Source organism: Anopheles funestus (assembly GCF_943734845.2).
Source record: "Anopheles funestus chromosome X unlocalized genomic scaffold, idAnoFuneDA-416_04 X_unloc_23, whole genome shotgun sequence".
Taxonomy (NCBI): Eukaryota; Metazoa; Arthropoda; class Insecta; order Diptera; family Culicidae; genus Anopheles; species Anopheles funestus.
The window spans coordinates 203208-215000 of record NW_026045147.1 but is presented as its reverse complement, the minus strand read 5'-3'; positions in this window follow the sequence as shown (position 1 = coordinate 215000).

Below are 11793 nucleotides of genomic sequence, written 5' to 3'. Positions count from 1 at the left end.
TATGGCCGGATACGTATTGCACATCGGTATACCTGTCGCTACTCAGGCAACTCGTGTGCGTGGATTGGATCGAGAACATGGTGTGTGCCCCATGTTATAATTGATAGTCCATATCCACTTTATAGGTTAAAGTCATAAGTTGTGATTGCACAACCATTCTTCATAAGAGTTTAATCACTCTTCAACTAACTTTCGTTCTGGTGTCTTGGTATCAAATCGCGTAAGACACAAGATTCTACTGGCCAAATAGAATCTAGCACATTGGTTAACCTGGCGCCGCAGTCAACTCATGTGCTTGGATCGGATCGAGCTATTGAGTATTGGGCCTGCATACTCGCTCATCCGTATCCTTTGCGTACCGCCCCATGGCCCCGTCCTTAGAGTTAATTACTAGTAGGCTTAACTCTTTGTATGTCTGCACCACAGTTCCCGTTCGTTCCGTGCCGTGGCCGGATACGTATTGCACATCGGTATACCTGTCGCTACTCAGGCAACTCGTGTGCGTGGATTGGATCGAGCTCATGGGGTGTGTAGAGATTCCATGTTATAATTGCAAGTCCATATCCACTTTATAGGTTAAAGTCATAAGTTGTGATTGCACAACCATACTTCATAAGAGTTTAATAACTCTTCAACTAACTTTCGTTCTGGTGTCTTGGTATCAAATCGCATAAGACACAAGATTCTACTGGCCAAATAGAATCTAGCACATTGGTTAACCTGGCGCCGCAGTCAACTCATGTGCTTGGATCGGATCGAGCTATTGAGTATTGGGCCTGCATACTCGCTCATCCGTATCCTTTGCGTACCGCCCCATGGCCCCGTCCTTAGAGTTAATGACTAATAGGCTTAACTCTTTGTATGTCTGCACCACAGTTCCCGTTCGTTCCGTGCCGTGGCCGGATACGTATTGCACAACAGTAGATACCATCACCTGACGTATCTAACACACCACTATTGTAACTCGTCGTCGAAGGACCTTTCAAGTGCCTGATGGCCAGGGGAGCTCTTACACGGCACGGAGACACAGTGATGCTCGCCCATCACAGTGTACAACGATCGAGTTTGCTTAAGTGTCTGGGTACCTACACACCAGACACAATGCAATGGCCACGGATCCACACAAGGCACATCACATGCAGAAAGTTTCACCAGATTATGACACATACCACACTCTTGTAACTCGTCGTCGAAGGGGCGTTCAAAGTGCCTTACGGCTAGGGGGGATCTAGCACGGCACGGAGACACAGTGATGGTCACCCATCAAAGTGTACAACGATCGAGTTTGCTTTCCGCGCAAGCGTTCTAAGTGTCTGGGTATCTAAGCACCAGACACAATGCAATGGCCACGGATCCACACAAGGCACATCACATGCAGAAAGCTTCACCAGATTCTGACACATACCACACACATGCAACTCGTCGTCGAAGGGGCGTTCAAGTGCCTTACGGCTAGGGGAGATCTAGCTCGGCACGGGGACACAGTGATGGTCACCCATCAAAGTGTACAACGAACGAGTTGGCTTTCAACAAATTCTGACACATAGCAAGCGAGCGACCGAGCTACACCGAAGGCAGCCCATGGTTGGTCACTCGCGGACGATCATCAGTAATGATCCTTCCGCAGGTTCACCTACGGAAACCTTGTTACGACTTTTACTTCCTCTAAATCATCAAGTTCGGTCAACTTCAGCCATGCCAGCTGCAGCTCACGAAGGAACCGCGGAAGGTAAGCCTCCAGAAACCTCACTAAATAATCCATCGGTAGTAGCGACGGGCGGTGTGTACAAAGGGCAGGGACGTAATCAGCACTAGCTAATGACTAGTGCTTACTAGAAATTCCAGGTTCATGGGGACCGTTGCAGTCCCCAATCCCGACTAGATGGGCATTTTAGTGATTTCCCGTTCCTCTCGGAATGGGGGCGCCTATTGGCGAGAACACGCTGCGACCCACATTGTAGCACGCGTGCAGCCCAGAACATCTAAGGGCATCACGGACCTGTTATCGCTCATTCTCAGCTTGCTAAACACAAGTTGTCCCGCTAAGCAGGGCAAACGTAGCCGACGACCGCCCGTGAAGGCGCCGCCCGGCTGTAACGTCAGGTGCGCCCGGAGGCGCACTGCTGACAGCGTTCTAGTTAGCATGTTTGAGTCACGTTCGTTATCGGAATTAACCAGACAAATCATTCCACGAACTAAGAACGGCCATGCACCACTACCCTTAAATTTGAGAAAGAGCTATCAATCTGTCTTACCTCGATAAGTTTGGACCTGGTAAATTTTCCCGTGTTGAGTCAAATTAAGCCGCAAGCTCCACTTCTTGTGGTGCCCTTCCGTCAATTCCTTTAAGTTTCAACTTTGCAACCATACTTCCCCCGGAACCCGATTTTGGTTTCCCGGAAGCGACTGAGAGCACCGAATAGGGGTAGCGTCTCCCAATTGCTAATTGGCATCGTTTACGGTTAGAACTAGGGCGGTATCTAATCGCCTTCGATCCTCTAACTTTCGTTCTTGATTAAAGAAAGCATCCATGGCAAACGCTTTCGCTTCAGTTGGTCCTACGACGGTCTACGAATTTCACCTCTCGCGCCGTAATACCAATGCCCCCAACTACTTCTGTTAATCATTACCTCTAGGTTTCTGACAAACCAACGAAATCGTATAAACCGAGGTCATATTCCATTATTCCATGCAAGATTATTCTCGGCCAACGCCAACCCCACGGGGGGGCCGGACGCTTTGTCTTAGCCTGCTTTGAGCACTCTAATTTGTTCAAGGTAAATGTGAGTATCTTGAGCACCATGAGGAGCCCGTGCCGGAGTTAACCGGTAGCACGGTACTCGTTCACAGAGTAACGCCCAAGTACACCATTGTGAGTCGCAGCCGTGAGCGCGCGCACGAACGGCCCCGGCGTGTAACCGGGCGCCCGTGGCGGTCACGTGTCTGGACGGGCAATCAACTTCGAACGTTTTAACCGCAACAACTTTAATATACGCTAGTGGAGCTGGAATTACCGCGGCTGCTGGCACCAGACTTGCCCTCCACTTGATCCTTGTTGAAGGATTTATACTCAACTCATTCCAATTATGGACCATCGTTAGAGAGGTCCATATTGTTATTTCTCGTCACTACCTCCCCGTACTGGGATTGGGTAATTTACGCGCCTGCTGCCTTCCTTGGATGTGGTAGCCATTTCTCAGGCTCCCTCTCCGGAATCGAACCCTGATTCCCCGTTACCCGTCGCAACCATGGTAGTCCTCTACACTACCATCAATAGTTGATAGGGCAGACATTTGAAAGATCTGTCGTCAGTCGACAAGCGACCATACGATCTGCGTCCTTATCCAGACTTCAACTCAAGCCGCCCGGAGGCGATTGGTTTAACTAATAAGTGCACCAGTTCAGCTACCCGCGAGGGCAACAGTCCCGGCATGTTGCATGTATTAGCTCTGGATTTTCCACAGTTATCCAAGTAACTAGTGGTAGGATGATCTTGTGAATTATAGCTGTTATACTGAGCCTTATGCGGTTTCACATTCATTTATGTTTGTACTTAGACATGCATGGCTTAACCTTTGAGACAAGCGTATATTACTGGTAGGATCAACCAGAATTCGTTCCACTACAGACACACACTCGCTTAGTGGGAAATAAATTTCCACACAACTCTCTCTCTCTAGAACCATATGGAATGGCTCTTTGGTGTTGGGTAAGGCACCAATTTGTTGGGGTGTAACGGTCACCACCAACTTTAAGTTTGTTAGGGCACAACGGAAACCACTAACTAAACTTTAGGAAACTAAATTTCCTCACACATTATCTCTCACCATATTAGCACTAGGTGCTATCCACGATTGTACAACGTTTCAACTCTTGAATCGACCGTAGGGCCGCGGAATTGCTTCCGGGCCCCTATTCTCGCTATTAATTGTTCATCTCTTTCAATACATCGAGTTCGTTCCATTGGGTAGTTCGCATGGCGAACGTTTTGATGCAGCCCCCTGGGGGACCACGGCACTTTACACCGGGTATGGTGTATGCGCAACCTACAGATAACAATAAACCCCTTATGCGTGTGTAAACCGATGTTGGGCTGCTCAACATCTTTCATGGTTACATCACTTGCACCAGAACCCACGGTGCCGATTTGGTAATATGTTGTACATTTACTCTCAAGATGTACGCTTCGGCCCCTTATTCAGGGGCTCAAGCTATTACCAGCAAGAACAATCCTCATCCAGACTTGAACTCGAAACACCCGGAGGCGAACGGTTTAACTAATAAGTGCACCAGTCTTGAATCCATGCGTCGGTGGAAACAATGCCGGCGTGTTGCATGTATTAGCTCTGAACTTAGCGAGTGATTGCCTTGCAGCTGTCATACTGAGCGTAGAGCGTGATTATCGCTCACTTGAACCATGTTGAATGGCTCTTTGGTGTAGGGTAAGGCACCAATTTGTTGGGGCGTAACGGTCACCACCAACTTAAGACTTGCTTATAGGTATTTCAACGTTTTCAACTCTTAAATCGACCGTGTTTCATTATCATCTCTTCTTCTTATTAAATGCATAGAGTTCGTTCCATTGGGTAGTTCGCGTGGCGAACGGTTTGATGCAGCCCCCCGGGGGGGACCACGGCACTTTACACCGGGCATGGTGTATGCGCAACCTACAGATCACCAATATATTTGTGATCGATAATGCACACTTCTTACACGACTGACCAGTCGACAGCGCTGCCTTCCTATTATGCGTGTGTAAACCGATGTTGGGCTGCTCAACATCTTTCACGGTTACATCACTTGCACCCGAACCCATGGTGTCGATTTGGTAATATGTTGTACATGGTCTCAAGATGTACGCTTCGACCCCTTATTCAGGGGCTCAAGCTATTACCAGCAAGATCAATCCTCATCCAGACTTGAACTCGAAACACCCGGAGGCGAACGGTTTAACTAATAAGTGCACCAGTCTTGAATCCATGCGTCGGTGGAAACAATGCCGGCATGTTGCATGTATTAGCTCTGAACTTAGCGAGTGATTGCCTTGCAGCTGTCGAACTGAGCGTAGAGCGTGATTATCGCTCACTTGAAAGGGTCAAGCCCTTTCGAGTCGTCCGGTTTTTACGCCAGACGACTCGGTTCACCATCTTTCGGGATACAAGTTGACTAAGTGGTACCACTACACTTATCAACTTTCGATTTGGTAATCCTCATCCAGCTTCCTTTCTGGAGGTCCCGAGGATTACCAATTGGGCTGTCATACTGAGCTCATATATTGGAGATCGATAATGCACACTTCTTACACGACTGACCAGTCGACAGCGCTGCCTTCCTATTATGCGTGTGTAAACCGATGTTGGGCTGCTCAACATCTTTCACGGTTACATCACTTGCACCAGAACCCACGGTGCCGATTTGGTAATATGTTGTACATTTACTCAAGATGTACGCTTCGGCCCCTTATTCAGGGGCTCAAGCTATTACCAGCAAGAACAATCCTCATCCAGACTTGAACTCGAAACACCCGGAGGCGAACGGTTTAACTAATAAGTGCACCAGTCTTGAATCCATGCGTCGGTGGAAACAATGCCGGCGTGTTGCATGTATTAGCTCTGAACTTAGCGAGTGATTGCCTTGCAGCTGTCATACTGAGCGTAGAGCGTGATTATCGCTCACTTGAACCATGTTGAATGGCTCTTTGGTGTAGGGTAAGGCACCAATTTGTTGGGGCGTAACGGTCACCACCAACTTAAGACTTGCTTATAGGTATTTCAACGTTTTCAACTCTTAAATCGACCGTGTTTCATTATCATCTCTTCTTCTTATTAAATGCATAGAGTTCGTTCCATTGGGTAGTTCGCGTGGCGAACGGTTTGATGCAGCCCCCCGGGGGGGACCACGGCACTTTACACCGGGCATGGTGTATGCGCAACCTACAGATCACCAATATATTTGTGATCGATAATGCACACTTCTTACACGACTGACCAGTCGACAGCGCTGCCTTCCTATTATGCGTGTGTAAACCGATGTTGGGCTGCTCAACATCTTTCACGGTTACATCACTTGCACCCGAACCCATGGTGCCGATTTGGTAATATGTTGTACATGGTCTCAAGATGTACGCTTCGACCCCTTATTCAGGGGCTCAAGCTATTACCAGCAAGATCAATCCTCATCCAGACTTGAACTCGAAACACCCGGAGGCGAACGGTTTAACTAATAAGTGCACCAGTCTTGAATCCATGCGTCGGTGGAAACAATGCCGGCATGTTGCATGTATTAGCTCTGAACTTAGCGAGTGATTGCCTTGCAGCTGTCGAACTGAGCGTAGAGCGTGATTATCGCTCACTTGAAAGGGTCAAGCCCTTTCGAGTCGTCCGGTTTTTACGCCAGACGACTCGGTTCACCATCTTTCGGGATACAAGTTGACTAAGTGGTACCACTACACTTATCAACTTTCGATTTGGTAATCCTCATCCAGCTTCCTTTCTGGAGGTCCCGAGGATTACCAATTGGGCTGTCATACTGAGCTCATATATTGGAGATCGATAATGCACACTTCTTACACGACTGACCAGTCGACAGCGCTGCCTTCCTATTATGCGTGTGTAAACCGATGTTGGGCTGCTCAACATCTTTCACGGTTACATCACTTGCACCAGAACCCACGGTGCCGATTTGGTAATATGTTGTACATTTACTCAAGATGTACGCTTCGGCCCCTTATTCAGGGGCTCAAGCTATTACCAGCAAGAACAATCCTCATCCAGACTTGAACTCGAAACACCCGGAGGCGAACGGTTTAACTAATAAGTGCACCAGTCTTGAATCCATGCGTCGGTGGAAACAATGCCGGCGTGTTGCATGTATTAGCTCTGAACTTAGCGAGTGATTGCCTTGCAGCTGTCATACTGAGCGTAGAGCGTGATTATCGCTCACTTGAACCATGTTGAATGGCTCTTTGGTGTAGGGTAAGGCACCAATTTGTTGGGGCGTAACGGTCACCACCAACTTAAGACTTGCTTATAGGTATTTCAACGTTTTCAACTCTTAAATCGACCGTGTTTCATTATCATCTCTTCTTCTTATTAAATGCATAGAGTTCGTTCCATTGGGTAGTTCGCGTGGCGAACGGTTTGATGCAGCCCCCCGGGGGGGACCACGGCACTTTACACCGGGCATGGTGTATGCGCAACCTACAGATCACCAATATATTTGTGATCGATAATGCACACTTCTTACACGACTGACCAGTCGACAGCGCTGCCTTCCTATTATGCGTGTGTAAACCGATGTTGGGCTGCTCAACATCTTTCACGGTTACATCACTTGCACCCGAACCCATGGTGCCGATTTGGTAATATGTTGTACATGGTCTCAAGATGTACGCTTCGACCCCTTAAGGGCTCAAGCTATTACCAGCAAGATCAATCCTCATCCAGACTTGAACTCGAAACACCCGGAGGCGAACGGTTTAACTAATAAGTGCACCAGTCTTGAATCCATGCGTCGGTGGAAACAATGCCGGCATGTTGCATGTATTAGCTCTGAACTTAGCGAGTGATTGCCTTGCAGCTGTCGAACTGAGCGTAGAGCGTGATTATCGCTCACTTGAAAGGGTCAAGCCCTTTCGAGTCGTCCGGTTTTTACGCCAGACGACTCGGTTCACCATCTTTCGGGATACAAGTTGACTAAGTGGTACCACTACACTTATCAACTTTCGATTTGGTAATCCTCATCCAGCTTCCTTTCTGGAGGTCCCGAGGATTACCAATTGGGCTGTCATACTGAGCTCATATATTGGAGATCGATAATGCACACTTCTTACACGACTGACCAGTCGACAGCGCTGCCTTCCTATTATGCGTGTGTAAACCGATGTTGGGCTGCTCAACATCTTTCACGGTTACATCACTTGCACCCGAACCCATGGTGCCGATTTGGTAATATGTTGTACATGGTCTCAAGATGTACGCTTCGACCCCTTAAGGGCTCAAGCTATTACCAGCAAGATCAATCCTCATCCAGACTTGAACTCGAAACACCCGGAGGCGAACGGTTTAACTAATAAGTGCACCAGTCTTGAATCCATGCGTCGGTGGAAACAATGCCGGCATGTTGCATGTATTAGCTCTGAACTTAGCGAGTGATTGCCTTGCAGCTGTCGAACTGAGCGTAGAGCGTGATTATCGCTCACTTGAAAGGGTCAAGCCCTTTCGAGTCGTCCGGTTTTTACGCCAGACGACTCGGTTCACCATCTTTCGGGAAGGGACCGTCTCGGTCGCAAGCTGCTCCGGTCCCCAAACAACCTGCGACAAATGATAGGAAATGCCGACATCAATACGTGTTCAGTTTGGTTTATCGCTCATAGGTCTTTTGACCATCGATCCCTGATTATAACTCTCAATTAAACAGTCAGGAGAGTAAGGCATGCCCATCGATATCTCATCGACAGGCGATACCGCAAGAACGGCCAACGACACATCAGGTGATCGATTATTGCTACGACTTTTGCTTAATCGTTTCCACTCCTTAGAGAAAGAAACCCCCGGGGACCGTCTCGGTCGCAAGCTGCTCCGGTCCCTAAACAACCTGCGACAAATGATAGGAAATGCCGACATCAATATGTGTTCAGTTTGGTTTATCGCTCATTGGTCTGTTTGACCATCGATCCCTGATTAAACTCTCAGTAATCCAGTCGGGAGAGTAAGGCATGCCCATCGATATCTCATCGACAGGCGATACCGCTTGAACGGCCAACGACACATCAGAGGATCGTATCTTGCTACAACTTTTGCTTAATCGTTTCTTCTCCTTTGAGAAAGAAACCCCCGGGGACCGTCTCGGCCGCAAGCTGCTCCGGTCCCTAAACAACCTGCGGCATCAAATGATAGGAAAAGCCGACATCAATACGTGTTCAGTTTGGTTTATCGCTCATAGGTCTGTTTGACCATCGATCCCTGATTAATACTCTCAATTAGAAGGTCGGTAGAGTAAGGCATGCCCATCGATATATCATCGACAGGCGATACCGCATGAACGGCCAACGACACATCAGAGGATCGTATCTTGCTACAACTCTTGCTTAATAGTTTCCACTCCTTGGAGAAAGAAACCCCCGGGGACCGTCTCGGCCGCAAGTTGCTCCGGTCCCTAAACAACCTGCGGCATCAAATGATAGGAAAAGCCGACATCAATACGTGTTCAGTTTGGTTTATCGCTCATAGGTCTGTTTGACCATCGATCCTAGAATTCAACTTTCGAGTAAGGCATGCCCGTCGATATCTCATCGATAGGCGATACCGGTAGAACGGCCAACGACACACATCTAGGATCGCATTTACTCTTCCTTGGATGGATAACCAATACCCTAGGACCGTTTCATCGCGAGCTGCTCCGGTCCTCAAACAACTCGCGAACCACCGATAGGATGATATTAGGAATGGCCGACTTTCATCCTTTAACTCTCAGTTCTGCTTACCAAAACATAGGTACTTGGACCTTAAAGACCACTATATGTTCCCCGATCGGGGGCAATCGGAACGTCTATCCATCATCAACATCGTTTCACTCATTCCGAACCACCAAATTGGACAGACAGTACCATATTCACCAACCGATTGCTTCAACTTCGCAAACTGTATGGTAAGTTCTACTAATTTCACATCTTACCATCGACTAATAGTGCATAAATCCACTTGGAAATCACTTTTCCTTGGTCCTCGGACCTTCTACGACAACGTCCAACAAATATCCGAAGTCGTTTCCCAACTTAGACCAAGCATTTCGTATCTTTACTTCTAATCGATTTTTTCTCTCATAATTGACGATCAAAATCTAAAAACCACATTTTGAGCCAGAAGCAGTCGTCCGATCGTCCTGGGGGTAGTCTCAATCGATTTAGAAGGGCCCAATTCATAAAGATACGTACTCAGTCAAATTCATGCTTCTGGCTCACCTACCCCCTATATAGAAAACGAAAGCGTACAGGCGTGGAAAACGTGCCATTTTTCTCCATCACGGACTTTTTTTTTCTCGTTGCACCGACTCTAGTAAAAAAGTGAAATTTTTTACTAGTTACCAACTTTTGCAAATTATCATCGGATATCACTTTTCATGGTCTATAGTAAGTTCTTATCACGTTTTAGTAGTTTTTGAAAAAAAAATTTTTTTGAACTTTTCAAAATTTTTCAAAACAAAGTTTTTGTAGGCGGTTTTGTGTATGAAGGGTTACTAGTCTCGGGGTCACTGTTTGACCAAAAAACCACTATATATCATTCGAAAGGTAATTTCAAGGGCTACAAAAAATTGTTCTACGGCACCCCCCTCCGACGTCTAGTATTCGAGTTATTGGCCAAAAACCATCACTTGAGCGATTTTTCGTTCAGGGTACCCGACTCTAGTAAAAAAGTGAAATTTTTCTCGATTGACCAAGTGTTGCAAATGACCATCGGATTTCACTTTTTATGGTCTATAGTGAGTTCTGATCACGATTTGGTACTTTTTGAAAAAATTTTTTTGACGCACTTTTCAAAATTTTGCAAAACCAAAAGTTTTTAGGCGGTTTTGTGTATGGAGGGTTACTAGTCTCGGGGTCACTGTTTGACCAAAAAACCACTATATATCATTCGAAAGGTAATTTCAAGGGCTACAAAAAATTGTTCTACGGCACCCCCCTCCGACGTCTAGTATTCGAGTTATTGGCCAAAAACCGCAACTATAGCGGTTTTTCGTACAGGGTACCCGACTCTAGTAAAATGATGCGATTTTTACTAGTCTAGGAACTTTTTGGTCAAAAAATCAAGTATATGTCATTCGATAGATAATTTCAAGGGCTACCAAAAATTGTTCCACGACACCCCCCTGCGACGTCTAGTATTCGAGTTATTAGCCAAAAACCGCAACTTAAGCGGTTTTTCGTCCAGGGTACCCGACTCTAGTAAAATGATGCGATTTTTACTAGTCTAGGGAACTTTTTGGCCAAAAATCAAGTATATGTCATTCGATAGATAATTTCAAGGGCTACCAAAAATTGTTCCACGACACCCCCCTGCGACGTCTAGTATTCGAGTTATTAGCCAAAAACCGCAACTTAAGCGGTTTTTCGTCCAGGGTACCCGACTCTAGTAAAATGATGCGATTTTTACTAGTCTAGGGAACTTTTTGGCCAAAAATCAAGTATATGTCATTCGATAGATAATTTCAAGGGCAACCAAAAATTGTTCCACGACACCCCCCTGCGACGTCTAGTATTCGAGTTATTAGCCAAAAACCGCAATTATAGCGGTTTTTCGTCCAGGGTACCCGACTCTAGTAAAATGATGCGATTTTTACTAGTCTAGGGAACTTTTTGGCCAAAAATCAAGTATATGTCATTCGATAGATAATTTCAAGGGCTACCAAAAATTGTTCCATGACACCCCCCTGCGACGTCTAGTATTCGAGTTATGGGCCAAAAACCATTCATACTTGAGCATTTTGCTCATTTTGCCTGTACGGGTACCGGGGACTAGTAAAATCAGGCCAATTTTACTAGAGTAGGGGTCCTTTTTGGTCAAAAAAACAACTTTTGCTCGTTCGATAGGGAATCGATAGGGCAACAAAAAATCGTTCTACGACCCCCCCTTCCGATGTCTAGTATTCGAGTTATGGGCCAAAAACAGTTTATAGCTAATTTTTCACTCGATTTTTCACCAAGTATCGCACATTACTCCGGTTCTATACATTGGATCGTCAATCTTTAAGATTTTATGGGTAGCTCCAACTGTTTGCTACATTTCATCCATACAT